The sequence below is a fragment of the Anser brachyrhynchus genome (assembly GCF_964034855.1).
Source record: "Anser brachyrhynchus genome assembly, chromosome: W".
Lineage (NCBI taxonomy): Eukaryota > Metazoa > Chordata > Aves > Anseriformes > Anatidae > Anser > Anser brachyrhynchus.
Genome location: NC_137704.1, coordinates 22,340,353 through 22,358,394, shown reverse-complemented (window position 1 = coordinate 22,358,394; position 18,042 = coordinate 22,340,353). Strand labels below are relative to the sequence as shown.

Sequence of the window (18,042 nt, the reverse complement as noted above, 5' to 3'; positions counted from 1 at the left end):
AATGTCAACATTTTCAGTGTGACGTTTCCGATTCAAAAGTTTTTGGGTTGCATATTTGTTTGGGATGGAAGTGGGGCTGATCTGTTGGTCATAGTTTTTTGTGCATTTTATTGATTTATTTATTTGTGTTCTGCTGTTGGTGGAGAGAAGCGGGAGGACAGGACCACAGGAGAAGGACGGACACAGCCTGTTGCCTCTAACCAACCTCATCAGTTTGGGATTTGCAGGCAGCATGGCAGAGGTGAGTCATATGGAGAGATCTAAAGGGAAAAATGGCTCAGGGTGGTTTTTATCTATGAGATTTTTCCAGAAAGCATTTTCCCAGAAAGCACAGTGGGGCTAAGGGCACATACTTATCCATTTAGTTGAGTCTCCTGAGGGGTGGTGAGGTATATGCTGGCATCTCCTGGACCATACGGAGCCCTCCTACCCAGCTGGAGCTACACTGGGACCTATGTTGTAGAAGGACATGTTGAAGGACATGTAGAAGGACTTGCAGCACATTTAAGGGGCTGTGGCATATGAATTTGCCTTCATGGCTGGTGAGGGTCAACCCAGGTAGTCCTTGCACCAGGCCCTGAATTCAGGTCACTCGGATGACGGCCTGTGGTTACCGTTTGTACCAGAGCAAAGGGGAGAAACTCTGTGTGCTTTGAGCCTCCTGAAACTCTCTGGGGCTGGGAGGCAGCAGCACCATCACTGCCAGGGATCAAATGTGCAGAGGGACCCATGCAGGGTCCTCCCAACGTCACCTCCACCTGTAAGTACACTTGCACGGCTCCATCCCACAACCCTTCCTTTTCTGGAGGTTCCTCCTTGTCACCCTCATGATTAGTCGGGCAAGCCAACAATTTACACCTGTGAGTAACGGTTTGCCAAGCTGGCAGCCCAAACCGCAGTGGCATCCAGACTGCTGGAAGAGAAAGGCTAGGAAAGCAAAAATCCAAGGGTTTGGATTTTGCACGGCTTCTGCCTTCGCATCCCCTGGCCCAGGGCACATTTTGGGCACAACTACTGATTAATACAGGGGGAGGTTTCATCCTCACCTTCACAAAGCTGTCGAGGTCTTTGCTTGCCTCCTCCAGCCCCACGTCAGGTCTGAGCAGTAGTCAGTGGACCCTAAAAATCTCCTGCCCAGGGCAAGAGCCCGCAGGGGCTGTGGTGTCACAAGGGTATGTGCAGGGGGGAGTGGGAGGGGAGACTTTGGGGTGGGCTGAGCAGCTCTGAGCCCAGTCTCTCACCTTCTCTGCCTTTTCTCCCCTGCCCCCATCAGTGATGCTGTTGTGTCAGGTAGTGGCACTGTTGAGTACATTAACCCAGGGCTGAGCATTGCAGCCACACCGAGTGTGAGCGTGTGTGTTTGTGTGCCATTTATTCCCGCCCCCCCCCCCCCCCCCGGCAGTGCTGCAGGACTCCGGGAGCGACAGAAACCGGGGAAAGAGAGCCGAAGCCAGCAGCCCCCAGATCTGCTTAAACAAATCACTGCCCCCCGCAGGGAAGGAGAGGGAGGGAGGGGGGAACCCAGACCCAAAGACAAAATACAAGACAGAGAAAGGGAAAAAAAAATCAGCGGGGAGTAAAAAGCGGCCCCAAAAAACACCCCCTTGCCGAGCCGGGAGGTGGGGACCGGTGTGCGCCCATTAAAGACCCGGGGTGTTGGAGGGGATTCCCCCCGCCTCTCCTTTGCCCTCCCCCGGCCCAGCGCGGGGCAGTGCGGCCCTCCGCCACCAGCACCCGGGCCCGCTCTGGAAAAGAGAGCAGGAATAAAGGGAACAGCTTCCTCGCCGCCAAAAAAAAAAAAAAAAAAAAAAAAAAAAGAAGCCTTTTTCTCGTTTTTTTTCTCTCTCTTTTTTTTTTTTTTCCAACTCCTCGCCGGGAAAAAAGCAAAAGCGAAAACGCTTCCCCTCCCCGCGTCCCCCTGCAAGAGGCCCCAAAACAACCGGCAACAACAAACAGGCAGAAAAAAAAAAAAAAAAAGCCCCCACTCAAAAAAAAAAAAAGGAAAAGAAAAGGAAAAGCGAGAGAGACAGAGACAAGCTCCATCGATTTCAAATCCAGGATTTTATCCAGTGCATTATTTTTTTTTATTTTTTATTTTTGCTCTCCTTTTTTTTTTTTGCCTCCTTCCCCTCCTCCTCCTAACTTTCACCCCCCCCTCCTCCTTCTCCCCCTTCCCACCCCCCTTTTCCTTTCCATTTTATTTTGGATCCTGCTAAATTTAGCCAGGACTGCTCTCTGGGTGTTGCGTGTTAATTTGATTTACTCCAGGATTCCGGCTTCCAAGACGCCATTTTCCCCCCTTTCTCACTCTCCCTCGCTCTATTTATCTATCTATCATTTGTCTAGCGAGCTCTCCAGCCGGCTGTCTGTCCGTCCATCTCCCTCTCCCCGGGTGCCTTCCCTCCTCCCCCCGCCCTCCTCCCTCTGCGCTCTGCGTGTGCTGCGCGGCCGTGCGCTCCCCTAATCTGACAGATGAACACCGCCATGGGTTTGCCGCAACACAAGCAAAAGCACCTTTGGGGGCTGTGGCGCGGGCTCGAAACCGGGATCTAAAAGAGAAGAGACAAGAAGGGGGGAAAGCCGAGAGAGAAGGAGGAGGAAGAAAGAAGAAGAAGAGGAAGCTGCTAAGAAGCCCCCGCTGCCGTTTTTTGGGGGGATGTGGGTTAGTAAAAAAAAAAAAAAAAAAAAAAAAAAAAGGCGACAAAAACCGGGAGGCATCGAGGAAAGCTCTGTCTTGCTGATCCGGATTGCGGGAGGGTCTCATCCACTCGCTTCTTTCACCCCCCCCCCCCCCCCGCCTTTTTCCTCTCCGCATGCAAAAGTTAATGTCGTCTCCTTTTATTTTCATGTTGTGACTTCGCAATGGCGCGGAAAGGGCTTTATTTATGGGGGGGCTGGGATGCCTGCGAGCCCTCTACCCCCGATCCCTTCCCTCCCCATGCTTTGTGGCTGCCGGGGGTTGCATGGGCGCGTTTTGGGGGGGTGGGGGGTGGGGTATGAGCGTGCTGCTGGGAAGGGGTTGCAATTTTTTTAGGAGCTTGCATAACGTGTCGCCCCCTTTTACCTCCCCTCCCCCCCCCAAATTTGCTAGCCTGTATGTGTTCCCCCAGCGGGGCCGCGGGGAGGTGGCAGCTCTGCGTGGGGAAAGCAGGGGGGAAGAGTCCCCCCGGCTTCGTAAATTGCAGGTTAAGTGGAGCTAGAGAGCAACTCTGTAACCTTTTTGGGATCCGTGCGTGAGTGTGAGCGGGTGGGCATGAGGGTGGGCGTGCACCCCCCCCCCCTAGGGCTCGGCGCTGCCCGCTGGGGGGGGCGCCGCTACCCCTCTGACATTGGGAAGGACGCGGCAGGAGCGGGGCTGGGGGTGTTTAGAGGTGTGGGATCCCCCGCTCGTTGCCGGAGCGAGGTGTGTTGTTAATTGGGGGGGATTAGTCCCTGCGCGCCGTCCCGGGGCCCCCGGTTGGCCCCCAGTGAGCTCGGGGGGGGGGGGTGGTGAGGAGCTGGGGGGGTGAGTGTGTGAATGTGGGGGGTGTGAGTATGCAAGCGTGTGAGTGTGTGTGTCTATGTTTGCAAGTATTTGTGTGAGTTTATATGAGTATATGTGTGTGTTTGCGTGTATGGGTATGTGTGTGACTGTGAGTGGGTGTGGGGGGGGTGAGTGCGTGTGTGAATGTGTGTGTGCATGAGTGTGTGTGCGAGCGAGTATGCAAGTGTGAGTGTGTGTAAATGTGTGTGGGGGGGGGAGAGTGTGTGTCCGTGTGTGTATGTCTGTCTGTGTGTATGTTTGTGCGTGTGTGTGTGTGCCGGGGGGGGCACAACCCAGGCTGCAGCTGAGGGCAGCTGTTGTCAGCTCTAGCCCTGGTGCAAGGCTCCCTGCCCAGTCCTGGGCACACACACATCACACACACACACAGACGCTCTTTCACACACACATGCGTGCACACTCATGTGCACACTCACACACAGAGGCACACACTCATATACACACACTTATACATGTACACATGCTCACATGCACACACAGAAACATGCACTCACACATACTTGCACACACACGGTCATGCACGCACACTTGTGTACACACACTTGCATGCATGCACATACCCACATGCACAACTGCATGCACACACACACTCACGTACACACGCTCTCACACTCTACCCTCACACACATGCACTCACACTCACATGCACATCCACATGTACACAAATGCACACACATGCTCTCACACACACTCCCTCACATACACACGCTCTCTCACACACTCACAGACACACACACTCACACCCCTTCTCACAGTCCCCCCGCACCATGGACATGGGGAAATCAGGTCTCTGAGGCGAAGCAGTGGCTGCCTCCTGCCCTGCTCACAGGGTGCGGTGTGCAAGTGAGTGTGTGGGTGAGTGTGGGATTCGGTGAGTGTGAGTGTCCGTGTGTTCGTGCAGCACCCCAGCACCATCCGCCCCGCTGTGTTTGGCGCAGCTTGCCACTGCCTGCGCGTATTCCTGTCCCTACAAAGGCCACTGAAAGAAGGATTTCCGATTCGTTTCCGCTTCCAATAAACACCGCTGATAATCTTGGGCCTGATGCTCCAAGGGCACCTCGCCACCGGCAGTGGCCCCGGGGCTGGGGAGGACAGGGTCCCCCGGCCCCTCTGGGTCCCCGGGGCGATGCCGGGGGGTGTGACACAACGGGGTGCCCCCACCCCGGGCTGCTGCTGGGGCTGAGGTGTTGGGGCTCTGCCTGAAATGTCCGTCTGTCAGGTGTGCGAGGCGCTGAGCTGCCAGCCCTCCACTGCCAGGGAGCATATCACCAGCCCTCGGCAGCGACAGCGGCTCTCTGTGGGAACAGGACTGTTGGGGGCCATGGCCCCAAGCGGCAGCAGCCCCCGACCTGCCTGCCTCAGGCCGGGACGATTGGGGAGCATTGCCCCAAACCTGCAGAAACACAGGGGGAAAACACCTCGGGGTGCAAACCCCCACGCCAGCCTTCTGCGTGAAGGGAGACACCCATGTTTTTTTTTTTTAATGTTTTTTTAATTCATTTTTGGCCATTTGCTTTTTAGCCGAAAGGAGAAAAATCCTCCAAACAATGTAGTTGTGCTTTAGCCTCTGCTCTTAGCTTGGAAGGGTTATGTAAAAGCAGAGGGGGGGAAGCAGAAACACACAGTGAATAGAGACAACTCTTCCATCTCTTATTGGCTTTTTTTTTTTTTTTATTTAACTTCTCAGACTCAAAGTTTTAATTGAAACCAGAAATCTATTGAGAAGTAACTGAGCCAAGAAAACCTCTGTTTTCTCTGCAACTAGGGATGGGGAATAAATAATTTTTTGCTGATATTATTTCAAGTTGTTTGAGCTCTTTGGTTCCTGTCAAAAAGCCCAGCATAGATTATTAACACATTATCATTTTAGGAGGATGCACTCTCTGAAATGCAATAAAATAGTGTGTTAGGTTAGTGCAGATCCATAAGCTATGCTAGTTGTTGGCAAATAAAAGAAACAGTGGCCATGATTTATTATTAATAATCGTAACTGAGCTATTTAGCTTGACTTGATACTTGCTGGGTTTCTCTACTGAGGTTTCTCAGTATCATTTTCAATAATGTACTTTGATTAAGTTGGGAACTGTTCTTTAATAACTGCTATGGCCACATGCTTAATTAACTCAAGAAGTTAAATGCTTGAAAAGGTCTGACCATCATTTTTTGGCTTCAGATGCTGCTTAATCTCCTCTTCTGGTCTGTTTTGAACCCATCCTTTGAGCTCCTTTCCCCAGCACACGTCTCTTAGGTGTAAGTGCCAGCTTACCAACAGGAGACTTGTTTTCCATTACAAGATTTGGCTAATCCCAGTTTCAGTGACTTTTTTTGCCCTCTCAGTAGGGCTCAATTGCTCACACATAATCTTTCCCTTCTGTTTTCTTTCCCCTTTGGACAACACCCTCCAGGACTGAAAAACTCTTGCCTTGTGCTTGGAGACTTGCAATTACACAGCAATTTTGACTCTTGACCCAACTAGTAGCAAGAAAAGCTATTGTCTAATGAACCACGTAAAAACAGTTCTGGGATCCAACAGATTGCTGTGCTGGAAATGAAAGCTCTCACAGTGAACTGATGACTGATTTGTTTAACCATATGCCCAGGCGTCTTTCTTGCTGCCCCTTAACTACCTATCTCTGGAGTATCTGTTACCTGTGTGTCTGCAACGATGTTGAAAAGAAGCATTAATGCCTGCCAAAATGTGCTCTGTGATGCACGGATTTAAGCCACGTTCAGAAAGTTCAGCCTGTCATTTTTGCCTACCATAACATGTGAGCATGCTGGGTTTTGAGCATTTAAGTGCTGCAATTAAACATGCGTTTGACAAGGGGAGAAGTGCCGCAAGGTTATGCACGGAGAAGAAATGGGTGGTCAGATGAAATCCACTGCAAAACCTAGCCTCAGCTGACTTGTTGCTGGGAAATCCAGGCGATTTTAGGGCATCGGCAATCCAAGGTTTAGAGCTAGTCCAAAGCCTAGCAAGAAAGGCGGGAATCTGTGGGACAACTTCAGCAGAGAAGGTTCCCAATGTTTTGGTGCAGGGCTTGTGGTTTCTACTGGGACTGGTTTTGCCGCTGTTATAGGTTCTGCTCTTGTTACTTTCTCTCTTTTCAACTTGAAAAAAAAGAAGTTTCCTTTCCTGTTATTATTGTTGAGGAAATGAAATGACTCATCCTTGTAGGAAATTGTCATCTTGATTAAAGATAGGCTTTAAAACCCCTCAACTCCAGGTTTTAGCCTGGGGGGGACTGTCAGATCTGAAAATGATTTCCAAACTTTCAAGGTTGGGATTGCTTTGCCTTCTGATATGAAATCACATTGCAAGTGTGTGTTGTTAGCACAGTTGCTTTTGAGATGTTCTCAAACCCTTAGAGATGGCTTCTTTCTCCTTCTCCCATGTAAAAGCTTCACTTGATGTGGCTTCAGAAGTTCATTGCACCTTCAGACCTGCTCAGCAATCAGGTGCTGTGAACAAGCGCAGCTCCCCCCATAGCCCCCTGGGTTCTGCGGTCATGTTTAACTGGTAGGGAGAGCAAGGCGAGGGGAATACATAGTTGGGGCTGAAAAAGGAAGGCTACATCATTCCTTAAACTGAATAAAAGCAGTCGGAGAATTTGACGTCTTGTCCTTCAGAGCTGGGGAAATGTGTGAAGGAAGTAGGGGGTGGTGATTTCTGTTTATCAGCTCTTGAGAGTGAGCAGAGTTCGGGGCTATTTTTCCCTTTTGGAGATGGATTTACTTTGCAGCACAGATTGTCCAAACACAATGATGAGCTTTTACTGTAAGCTGTGGGGCAGCTGGATATGAAAAGCAATCTTCTGACATTATTTCATTTAGGCTTTTGTTGTCTTTTATGAAACTGAGCATTTCAAAGAGTTCTCAGATTAGTCAACTCTCTCTACAAAAGGCCAAATTGAAACTCTGGACCTCAGACACCTCGGAGACAGAAAGGACTTGATCCAGGTTTGGTTTTGATCTTTCTGTCTCTAGTTTACTTCCCAGCTGGGGAACTTTGCAAGGTCCCAGACCTCTGTATCTCTATGATCTTTGACTAGTTGCCTGTCCTCTGAACCCGTGTGCTGTTGTCAGTGTGTGACGATGACCCTGTTGACTTGAGATATGAAGGGGAAAGTGATGGGGCTGAAGCACAGGTGACAAAACAGGAAGACACCAGAGAAGTACTCAGTCACTGGTGTTGCTCACGAACCAGATACTCTTGTTTAATAGCAGTGACAGTGGTGGGGCTCTTGTACGTGTGCATCCAGCACAGGGGTCTTGTGTGGAAACAAGGGCTTGTGCAAGTAATGAGGATGAGCCTGAGTTGTCTTCCCCATGCAGGGCTCACGAGTCTGATGTACTTTTCTGAAAGCAAGCTCAGTGTGTGGAAAAGCCATGCAGGAGGTGACCAATTTCTGTACAAACCTGAGGTCAAAAGGTGGTGGGGAGGCCCTGACCTGCCCTGGTGAATACAGGAGCATGGGGTGGGCAAATGCTCTGCTCTGCAGTCTGTCAGATACTGGGATGGAAATGCCTGGTGGAGAGGGGTACTGGGGTTGAGGCTAAACGCTGTGGCTGGGGAGACCCTTAGTCAGCCTCTCACTTTCTCCAAAGTAGTGGGATGCTGTTCCCATTGCTGTGCGGTCCTGAGTGGTTAAGGACCGTATGAATGCGGCAGTGAATGAGAGCAGTTTCCTCTACTCTAGTACAGTATCTCCTGTAATAGTGCTTGGGAAAGCTGTTCAGAAGAATGTGTGGTAGTCGGGCGTGGGGTAACCCAGGACTCACTTGAATACCTCAAAATTAGAGATGGGTTAAAGATCGGAAGCCTGAGGTTTTATGTTACTTTGAAATTTTTGTTAGCCTTAACCTTTAAAACTGAGAGCTACATATGTATACAATGAATCATTCTGTTCCTGTCCCAGTATTTTAGCAAATGGGGAAGCTGGTTTTAAGGTGGAAGGGAGAAAATGATGATACTCAAACCAGAGGTCAAGCTACAAGGTGTTATAAGCATGTCTTTCCTCCATACGAATCCACGTATCCTGAGTATCCTACTGATGTGATTTCTAAGACTTGGACACTGGCCTAACTTCCCTGTGTGTTTCCAGACCCAGCGTGTTCTGGAGTGATGCTGTGATCCGTACCCACCTCTCCTTGAGTCTTGCTAAATTTTTAGCTTTGGAGAATGCAATGGGGTTTCCACTGGAAACACCTCTGAAATTCTATTATTTTGCTAGAAAAGGAAATCCTTCCTGTAGTTTCTTTTTTCCTTTTCCTTTTCCTTTTTTTCTTTTTTTTCTTTTTTCTTTTTTTTTTTCCTTTTTCTCTAAAACCTTCCTATGGAGCTCTATAGTGTGGATTCAATAGTATTTTGTACAGGGAAATAATTCTCTGCTGAATTCTTCAGTTCTTTTTCAGAAGGGATCAGAGACGTGAAGCTTAACTAGGGGAGTTTAGTAAGTGTTTGAACAGGATTGTATATATGCAAAGTATTATAACAGGCATCTGGGCAAAGTGTTATTATACATGCCCATTATTCCCAAGGTTGCAAAACAATTTAAAATATTAACCCATATATTCACGTCCTTGTAACTTCCATAAACCTTCACCTAACGGGCTGAAAAATGTCATACTTTCTCTTTGCTTGATGGCAATTTTCTTCCTGAAAAGTTGAATAAATTCCCTCCAGCTGTCAGTTGTTCCTTTTTTTTTTCTTTTTTCCAGTTTATTCAGAAAAAGTGAAGAAGGGGAAACACTTTTCTCTTTTAAATTATTCTAACCATACGCTTTTAAACATGGCAACAGTCTAACCTGCTGCACTTTGAGCTGATAAATGGATATAAACATAGGGCTTGTTGAAGGCCCCTGTCTTCTTTTAGTGTGTGAGGGTAACAAAAAAAATGAAGGTCATGGCTTCTGAAGCTATGACAATTTAAAAGTGTCATTGTGGACATCCTAAAGTCAATCAAGATCTTTTAGTCTGTTGGCTTTAACAGTGAGGCACCTTCCTTACAAATCCTGCTGGATAAGTGCCATAAATGTCACTTGCTATAAGTGCTGGTTTACATTAGATCCCAATTTTGTGTCATTGAGGTAGTCACAGAAACACTGATCCTGCTCCTCCATCCTTTTATCAGAGTTGAAGACACATCTGCTCTTAAAACATCCTAACTTTCACACATGGCTTTCAGGCCAGAATATTTTGTTAAGGCCTTGCTCAGACCTTCCAGGGCCTAAAGGAAAACCTCTAACAAAAAATAATATAATATTACAATAACAATTAGCTGCAGCATAGCCCAAGGTGGGGACTGGGACCCTATGCAAACCTGCATCTGTCTCCTGGCACCCCTCTGCCACAGGAGAGTGCAGCGGTAGGGATGCCTCCCTTCAGGCCCCGAGAGTCCTAAGTGAAGGACTTGGACTGGGAGCACGGGGACCTGTAGGTCATTAGTGGAGAGAGTGGGCACCCAGAACTGAGCTGACCCCCAAATTCTGACCCCATCCTGACCCTTAATATCTTCCTGAAGTCTGTGGTGTTACAAGGGAGTAACGACCCAAAGTCCTGTCCCTGCTCAGATGGGGATTTGAGTGCTTCCTGCCTGTTTGCCTCCTTGGATGGAGCCAGACCCAGACGTGTGCAACACCTCTCAAAGAGCACAATGAAGTAGTTCAGCTGGAGAGGCCTTTGGGGCGTGCAGGTACTCAGCAGGCTCTTATCTCCCCTCTGACTCAACTTCTCCCAGCACTTCTGTAACTGTTTCCTCTTCAACCTCAATAGAGGCTACTCCTTTCCTTTGCCCACAGCAACTGCCAGCTATCTTGCCTTTATTCCTGTCTTCGGGTCTTCCACTGGCACACTCTGTCTAACGTTTACGCCTCTTGACTCCTCTGTCCTGGCACTGTGGGCTGCTCTTTGCCTTGTGCACATCTAGCCACGTCCACTTGTGTCCTGCTCTGTGTTTGCCTCCTGCAGTTCATGAGGCTCTAAGGGACTTTCTTGTTTTCCTGGCCCAGACATCCTCTTCCCTCAAAGCCAAAGGACTGATATGTTCTGTAAGGAAAGGAAGCAGTCTCAGTGCCCTCCTCTAAATACCCCAAATTATTGCTCTTCCTCTTGCATGCCCTTTATGTGCTCTGTTTTCCCACACTCCCCTCTTGATGCTGGGGATTCTTGGTACATTTTACAGCACCAAGCAAGATACCACTTCTTACTTATCACAGAAACCCACAGTGCAAGCATCCATGGACAAAATCCAACCTTCCTTATTCCTAGCCTCATCTGAAGCATGCAGAATTGGGTAACATGGGATGTGTTGTTTGTACAGCCTCTAGACTGGGCACAGGATAGATCCTGGACCAAAGCCTTTTTGGTCCTCCTTGTGCCATCACTTACAGATCTGAGGAATGGATGCTGAGCCAAGATCTGGTGCATCCCCTATCAGATGTGTTGTTTCATTTTATTTATTTCTTTGTTTTTCCTGAAGGGAGGGAAAGCTGGTGTATTTGGCACTTGTGCAAGCGAAAATGAAATAATGGAGGAGGGGAAAAAACAGAAGAGGAAGGAGTCCCGTGATACCGGCAGTAAATAAAAACAAAGCTTTTGTTAATGATTTATATAGAGGAATCATTTTCAACACATTTCAGAGAGCAGAGGGAGAAGGAGAGATTACTGCCCTACCACGATGGTGTTAGAAGGAAGCTACTGTGTCTGATGGCAACTTTCCAAGAGCAGAAGCAATCTAGGAAAGTTTGGTAACACAGATGATGGAATTGTACAGGGTTTTGCTTTCTGTGGCTGGTCTCTGTGCTAATATCCTTTCCCTAAATACCCATAAAAGTTTCAATTTGTAGCTTGGAGTGGCTTCCACTGCCTCCAGGATGGTGCACTTGGCAAGAGCTGGGTAGAACGGAGATAGCACCTGAAGTCCCCTTCTCGTGCATGTCGCCACTTTTTCTCAACAAGTTTTATGGCTCTTGTTAATGGAATAAGCTTTGTCCTTTTAGCAGCACACACTGCTGCACCCAGCAGAGTGCTCAGGATATTCTGCTGGTTAATCTCGAGAGCTACCTTGGGATATACATCATGCCGAGAGTGATAGTGCGTAGTCTGGAGGCTCAGCAACCTGGTGTTGACCCCATGTAGGCAAATCTCCTGGCTTGGCTCTTTGTGTTGTAATGAGCTGGAGCGCAGTTGGCATTTCATTCTGCTTTTTAGTGTCCTGGAGGCCTAATCTTAATAAGGGTGATGGGTAAAAATGACATGCTCTCTGACATCACTATCCCTTGATTCAGAGGTGTAAATCCAGTGAATTGAGCCCAGCTTTACAGCAGCTGTGCAGCAGCGTTGGCCTCAGAGGGCAGAAGTGGGATGAGGTTTGTCCTTCAGGGACCAGCAGTGAGCAGCAGGAGGTGTTTACAGGCCTGATGACCACACTCCCTTCCCTCACACCCAGATGTAGCTCTAGGTTGTGAGTGAGTAGATTTATAAAACCTTGGCACGGTTCTTAGGCAGGAGCTTGTAAAAGTCCTTGAGCAACATGATGGGCATCTCTCCTCCTACCGCAGATGGGTGCTTTGCTACGCTGGCTGTTGCCACAGTTGTACCTTGGGCAGTATTGCTTTTATGGGCCTCATGATTTATGGCTGTGTCAGTTGTTTAATCATTCAGTTGGCCCTCCCTTCAGCGTGGCACGATAGTTAGTTACTTACATAGAAAGGTGACTATCTGATCTAATTACGGAGTCTCAAACCTAGTTATGGAGTCAAATATGATTCCATAATCTACTCTTAATGTCTCTATGTTGAGAAGACAGATACACATGTGTAATGTGCACACTTACATACCTCTGTAATTATGGATATGCTTGGGCTCTCATTTATTTCTCTCTCTTTATCTTGAGGAGAGATGCTTGCAGCCTCATCTGGCTGTGAGAAATCTTCAGATTATCTTGTCTTTTCCCCTCCAGTGTGGCTTTTCCTGGCTCCCTTTCCTGGGTTTGGACACACTGAAACAGAACCATCAGTCAGTTTTATTCGTTCGTGCTGGTGGAAGTGCAGAGGGCTGGTAGCATTTAGACTCAGGGCAATCCAAAGGAAATGAGTGAAGATTATATTTCTGCTGCTGTTCTGGTAGCTGTCATTAATCTTTGCACCTTATTTTCATGTGGATAGACCACACCTGAGATAGCTTGCACCCTTTCAGAAATAACCCTCACATAACCAACGAGAAATCAGAGGCAGAGGTGGAAGGACTGGAACAAAAGCAGCGGATGCTATGGAGAGCAGGGGACTGCATGGAGAGCAGTCACCTTTCTTCTGTGTAACCCCCTCTGCATCAACTCGCCCCATTAATGAATCACATGCCCTAGTTAGTTAGTTGGCTTTGTAGATAATCTGTGGATTACAGGCCTTCACATATGGTCATTCTGAACACAATTATCCCTATAAGTTGAGAATCTCGTACAGTATCTGGTGTATATCCACATACATTTTATGCATGTCTATTTCCATAGATGGATAGCTTATCATATAGATGGGAGTTTTAGCAGTGTATTTAAAATTGTTATGCAGTAATGAGTCCAATTTGCCCAGTGTTGGAGATGAAGGGCAAAAAATATATCATGGAAGCACAGAATGGCTGAGGTTGGAAAGACCTTTGGAGATTGTCCAGTCTACTGTGCTGCTCAGCGCAGGGTCACCTAGGACAGGATGCTCAGGGCTGTGCTTGGTTGGGATTTGAACATCACCAGACCATCTCCAATTTTTTGATAAGAGATTGTTGTTGTTTTTTTTTCTTCTTGAAGGGGAAGTCTTTCCGCCTTGTTTCTGTACAGACTTACATGAGGCAGGTGCAAGAGAGAGGGTGTTTTCTGTGGGATCTACAGTGTGGATGGAAAATAGCTGCCACAGTCATTTCTCCAGCTCCCTGCCAAAGCTGGGTTGCTCTTGCAGAGTATCAGGGGCGCAGGAAGTAACTAAGGCTGAGGTTCAAAGATGCAATAAATCTAGCCCCAAGGCTCTGAGCAGCAGATTAAACATGCTGCTGGTGCATGATAATGATCCTGTATAAACTCATTTGCCTGGTTCAAATCTGCTAAATAAATGAATGAATAAATAAATAAATTGCGGTGGCTTAATTTTATCCCAGCAGGCTTTGTACCACATCAGACTGTGTCACCTGCCTGCACCATGCTGGCTTTATGACTCACAAGTTGTCCCCATCCTCTTTTTTACACATTACCCTTGGGTGTAATGTGGGTTGTCCGCTGACCTCTGCCCCAGAGGCAGCTGCGTTTCAGCAGTGGCATATATAATCGAGGAAGCAACCCATGAGTCTTTGGAGTGAAAGGTGATATGTCATAATTAAATATTGCTGTATAGTCTCCAGTGCTTTGTGGTGAATGGTTTTAAAATGATGGTGCATAAAGAGGCTTCCAGGATTTCTGATATTAGATTAGGGATTTTTGTAACTGTATTTTGCATGACAGAATATGAGAGCCCAAGACAACATGACAGATGTGGGGCTCCACTTCACTTTTGGTATGATGCTCTCAGACTTGTGCCTCGGTTTCCCCTTGTTTGAATGGAACCTGTTCAATAGATTTTTATTTTTTTTTTTCATTTTCTTTGCAAGGCATTTTGGACTCTATAGCTAGAACAAAAGTAATCTCTGTAGCTACAGTCATACCTGAGATTAGTGTACTCTGGGATCTGGGCAACATCTTTTAAAATTGCTCTGAGCTCTCTGCTGGTGCTCATGTGTTTGAGCAAATCAACCAGAGCAGCAGCACAAAGGCTGGGCAGCTGAACCTGACTTGCTTGTGTTTGCCTAAGCAGTGGTGCCTCTGTACTTCTGTTTGCTTATTACAAACACAATTGTTACTGGGCACAAGGCAAAAGCTGTACCAAGTATTATGCCTGCTTTCATTTCATGGAAAATCCCAAACAGGTGGCTTTCTCCCCCCCCCCCCCCCAACTTCCAGCAAGGCAGTGGGCTCTCACTTTTTGTTTTTATCCTTAGCAAATTTTCAGTTTAATCACTTAACGGCCCTGATATCTGAATACTTACAAGTGTGAGCAGTTGCCTGAGGCAGGAGAAAGGAGTGTATTTGGAGCCCTTAATGGCAGGCATCTAGTATGACCTTAAGGGAGGTCTTCTCCTTCAGGCCTTTGCCTCTAGGAGCATGTTTGAGGTGCCCAGAGGTGCTGATAAGAGACATATGAGCAGCTAGGCTGAGCACACGGGCATTTGATTATTTCTCAGTACTTATCAGAGGAAGCATGAATTTCTCCCTAATTAAGAGCTACTGCCAACTTCTGTGAAATTTGTCATTCACCTGTGAATTATCCTCCTCAAATTTAACTTGACTGCAGGAAGCCTGCTAGTAGTAACACTTTTCTCTGGGATCTTAATTTGGTTGGTGAAGTACCTCTGCAGTTGCTTATTGAACAGGAATTGATGCTTGTGAGCCAGGGAGAGGGCAGTTTGGGTAGGTATTTAAAAGCCTCGGCAGCCCCCATCTCTTAGGTGTTTAAAATAGAGCTAGGAAGCTTGAAAAAAATCAGCATTCTTATTTCCAGGTCTGCACTTCTCCAGCAGCATTTCTGCTTTAGCTGGCAGACAAGTGTTTGTTGCCTTCCCCCTTAGTACTTATGCTTGTAGGCCAGCCCAGAGCTGGGGAGATACAGGACATGAGGAAGAGGGAGAAGCCCAGGAGACTGCAGCTGAATCAGAACCTGAGGTTTTCCCAGTGACTTCAGCAGGGGCAGTTTGGGGATTGATTTTCCCCAGTTCTGAAGCTCAGCCCCCTGTATCTTTTGGGGGAGGCGCTAGAAAAAAGCTATTGCTACTGCAGTTGAAAGCACAGGGCTGAATAACTCCTCCTACAGAGCTGCAGCATGCCCCAAGCTGAGGAAAGGGGAGGTCGGGACTTTGCCCAGGAGGTTACTTCTTCAGGAGCCTGAAGTAAGATTGCCTAATTAGTCAAAGCACTTGTAGCCTGCCCAAACAAGAAAGATGAGTATAGTGTCCCTGAACCTGAGTCATTTAACTATTAACCCTGAAGGAGAGTAAGGAGATACCTAAAACAATGACCCGGTTAATTCAGTGTAGTGTTTGAGTGCAGGGTTCTTTGTTGTTACCTGTGGGTCTGGTGATATCATCATTTGCTGGCTCTTGGCATGACAGGAGGCCAGTATTTTAAAGCAGGACTTTAAAGCTGGCTTTAGTGTGAACCTATCTGACGCTGGTGTAATGTGGTGCCTTTATTCAGATGTTGCTGGTTTCTACTGACCCTGAGGTGCTGAGACCCCTTGGGGTAGGAGCCTGGCTTTGGATGAGGCCTCCATAAAACACTGAGCTGGGAAGGGTGTTTTGCGCACAGAGTCAGGAGCTTTATCTCATGTCCCATTTGACATAAGGTCACAAGAGGATTTGTTCTTTATGCCATAGCCCGTGGTCCTTTCTCTACACCCTTGGTGGCTGAATCCTGCTGAGGCAGATGCTCCCTGCGAGAAGCCTGCTCTTTTTTACCAGCATCGAGAGAGGTTAAAAGCCTGTGGGCAGAGGTCAGCACAGAGTGTCCGTTGTACGTTTGTGCATACCAGAGCAGTAACTCCCTGGAATGCTGCACGGCTGAGCTTTTACCACCTTGTGTTTGTGTTGCAGCACAGGAGCGTGTGTACATTGTGTCCATCTCCAAGGAGATTAGCAATGTGAACTGGCACATAAATAGGATGGCCTTTTTTTTGATTGGACCGGTTGGAAGAGGAAGGTAACCCTGACTCCTGTCACTTCCATAGGCACAAAGGATAGGCAAGGTGCAAGGTCGGTCAATTAGGTGGAGCAGCTCCTTGCAACTGGGTGGCTTTAATGTACTAATTGTGTTAGTAATTAGCGAGTACCACATGGTAAACACTTAGGTTCAGAACTGTGTAGGGGCATTAACTAACCCACCCTACAATGCGTCTGAACAAGGTAGGCATTATCATCCTTTCATTGGTGGTAAAAGTGAGAGACTTGCTGACCACAGGGTGAGTCAGGGCAGGCACGTGAGAGACTGTGGCTCTGTTAGTTCTTCAAGATCACCTTAAATGAGGCCAGAGTGACAGCAGCTCTGGGAAATGAGCCTCTTCCCTATTGCCAGATGTGCATCTTAAGCATATGTTATGATTTGGTGATAGGTAGCAAGTTCTTTATTTCTCCTTTACAGTTTATTGCTACTAGAAATGGCCTGGGAAATCCCTGGTTGTTCTCAGATCTTGCCTGCAGTTGGTTAAGGGGTGGGGTTTGTCAGTGTAGCAGAGCTTATCTAGTAGGGAGCTGCTGCTGTGAGAGTAGGTCTGTGCCCCCAGCACTGACTCCTGGCAGTGCCTTCTTGTTTCCTTTTCCCTATGTTAGAAGGGATATTCTTCTGACCCACCAGGGAGCTGTTTCAGGGTAGTGAAGTAGCAGCAAATTTCTCTCTGAGATATCCTTCTGCTAACTTTTAGCCTAAAGTGGCTTGCCATGGTGGGTAGAGAGGTAGGGGATTACTTAGGGGGTTTTAAGGACAGAGTACAAAAAAACCTTCCACACCTTCAAGAATGCTCCCAGTGTAATTTTTTTTTTTTTTTCTCCGAACGAAATGCTTGGTATTTGGTTTAGTCTCTTTATGCCCCTGGGTGGCATATCTTTTGCCTCAGCTGAATATTCCCAGTGTCTCCCACTAACTTTTGCCAAGACTCTATAAGCTGAGTGCTCTCAGCCAGAGGGATTTGATCTGTGGTGCTTCAAAGAAAGATCACATTGGAAAGGGTGAGAGCACAGTTCCTGCCTCAGTTGGCCCAAGCCTTTGCTACAGAGCAGTGGTACACAAGGGCACGAGGAAAATATTGACTTATTGAATTTATCTTTCCTCCATCACTCTCAGTACTTAGGTCCCTGACATGCCCTGAAAGGGACCCAGGTGGAGCCTCCTACAATGTGCAGCATCCCAGGGAGCATCTCAGGCTCCAGACAGCGTGTGCCTGGCCTGGAGAGTATTGAATAATTCATCCGAAGCAGAGTGCCCCATGCAACAGCCGGCAGCTGAGTGCGTCTCTCTTGCCTGCAAAGTGGGGAGATAGGGAGTTTGAAGCTCTTCTGCCTCGCTCGTAGGGCAACACTGTGTTTTCTGTGCTCTGATCACTGGGTTGTTGTTTAACCCGAGGCAAGTATCTGCCTCTCTCTATTTTTTTCTTAAAAAAAAAAAAAAAAGAACAATGACAGGGTACACTCTGAAATAAGAGGTGTTCTTAATCATCCATTTTTATCAGTTTAGTGATGCACATGGCTATAGTTCCTCAGCTTGGCTGTTCTAGGGTACCAGACCCGGCCCTCAGAAATGCTGGTTCCCGCTTTGCATCAGGGAATGCCCTTGAAATGTTGCAGGGGAAGCCCAACCGTTCTGTGTTTCAGTCATTTCCACACTTGCATTCAATACATATGCTTGTGCTAACTTCCTTTTTTCTTCTTTCTTTTGACA

General features: G+C 47.6%; 1 protein-coding gene across 7 annotated transcripts in view; it reads left to right on the top strand.

Moving 5' to 3' along the window:
• Positions 1-2,272: 2,272 nt before the first annotated feature.
• Positions 2,273-18,042, top strand: part of LOC308184713 (SET-binding protein-like) — a 317,153-nt gene continuing 301,383 nt past the window's right edge. For 2 of the 7 annotated variants that reach the window (XM_080572070.1, XM_080572063.1), the window contains exon 1: positions 2,281-2,662. The gene's annotated coding sequence lies outside the window, so the exon portion shown is untranslated. Of the gene's footprint in view, positions 2,663-14,938; positions 15,028-15,488; positions 15,504-16,294; positions 16,312-18,042 lie in introns of those variants that run through there. The other 5 variants (XM_080572071.1, XM_080572069.1, XM_080572068.1 and 2 more) reach the window with 5 other exon arrangements.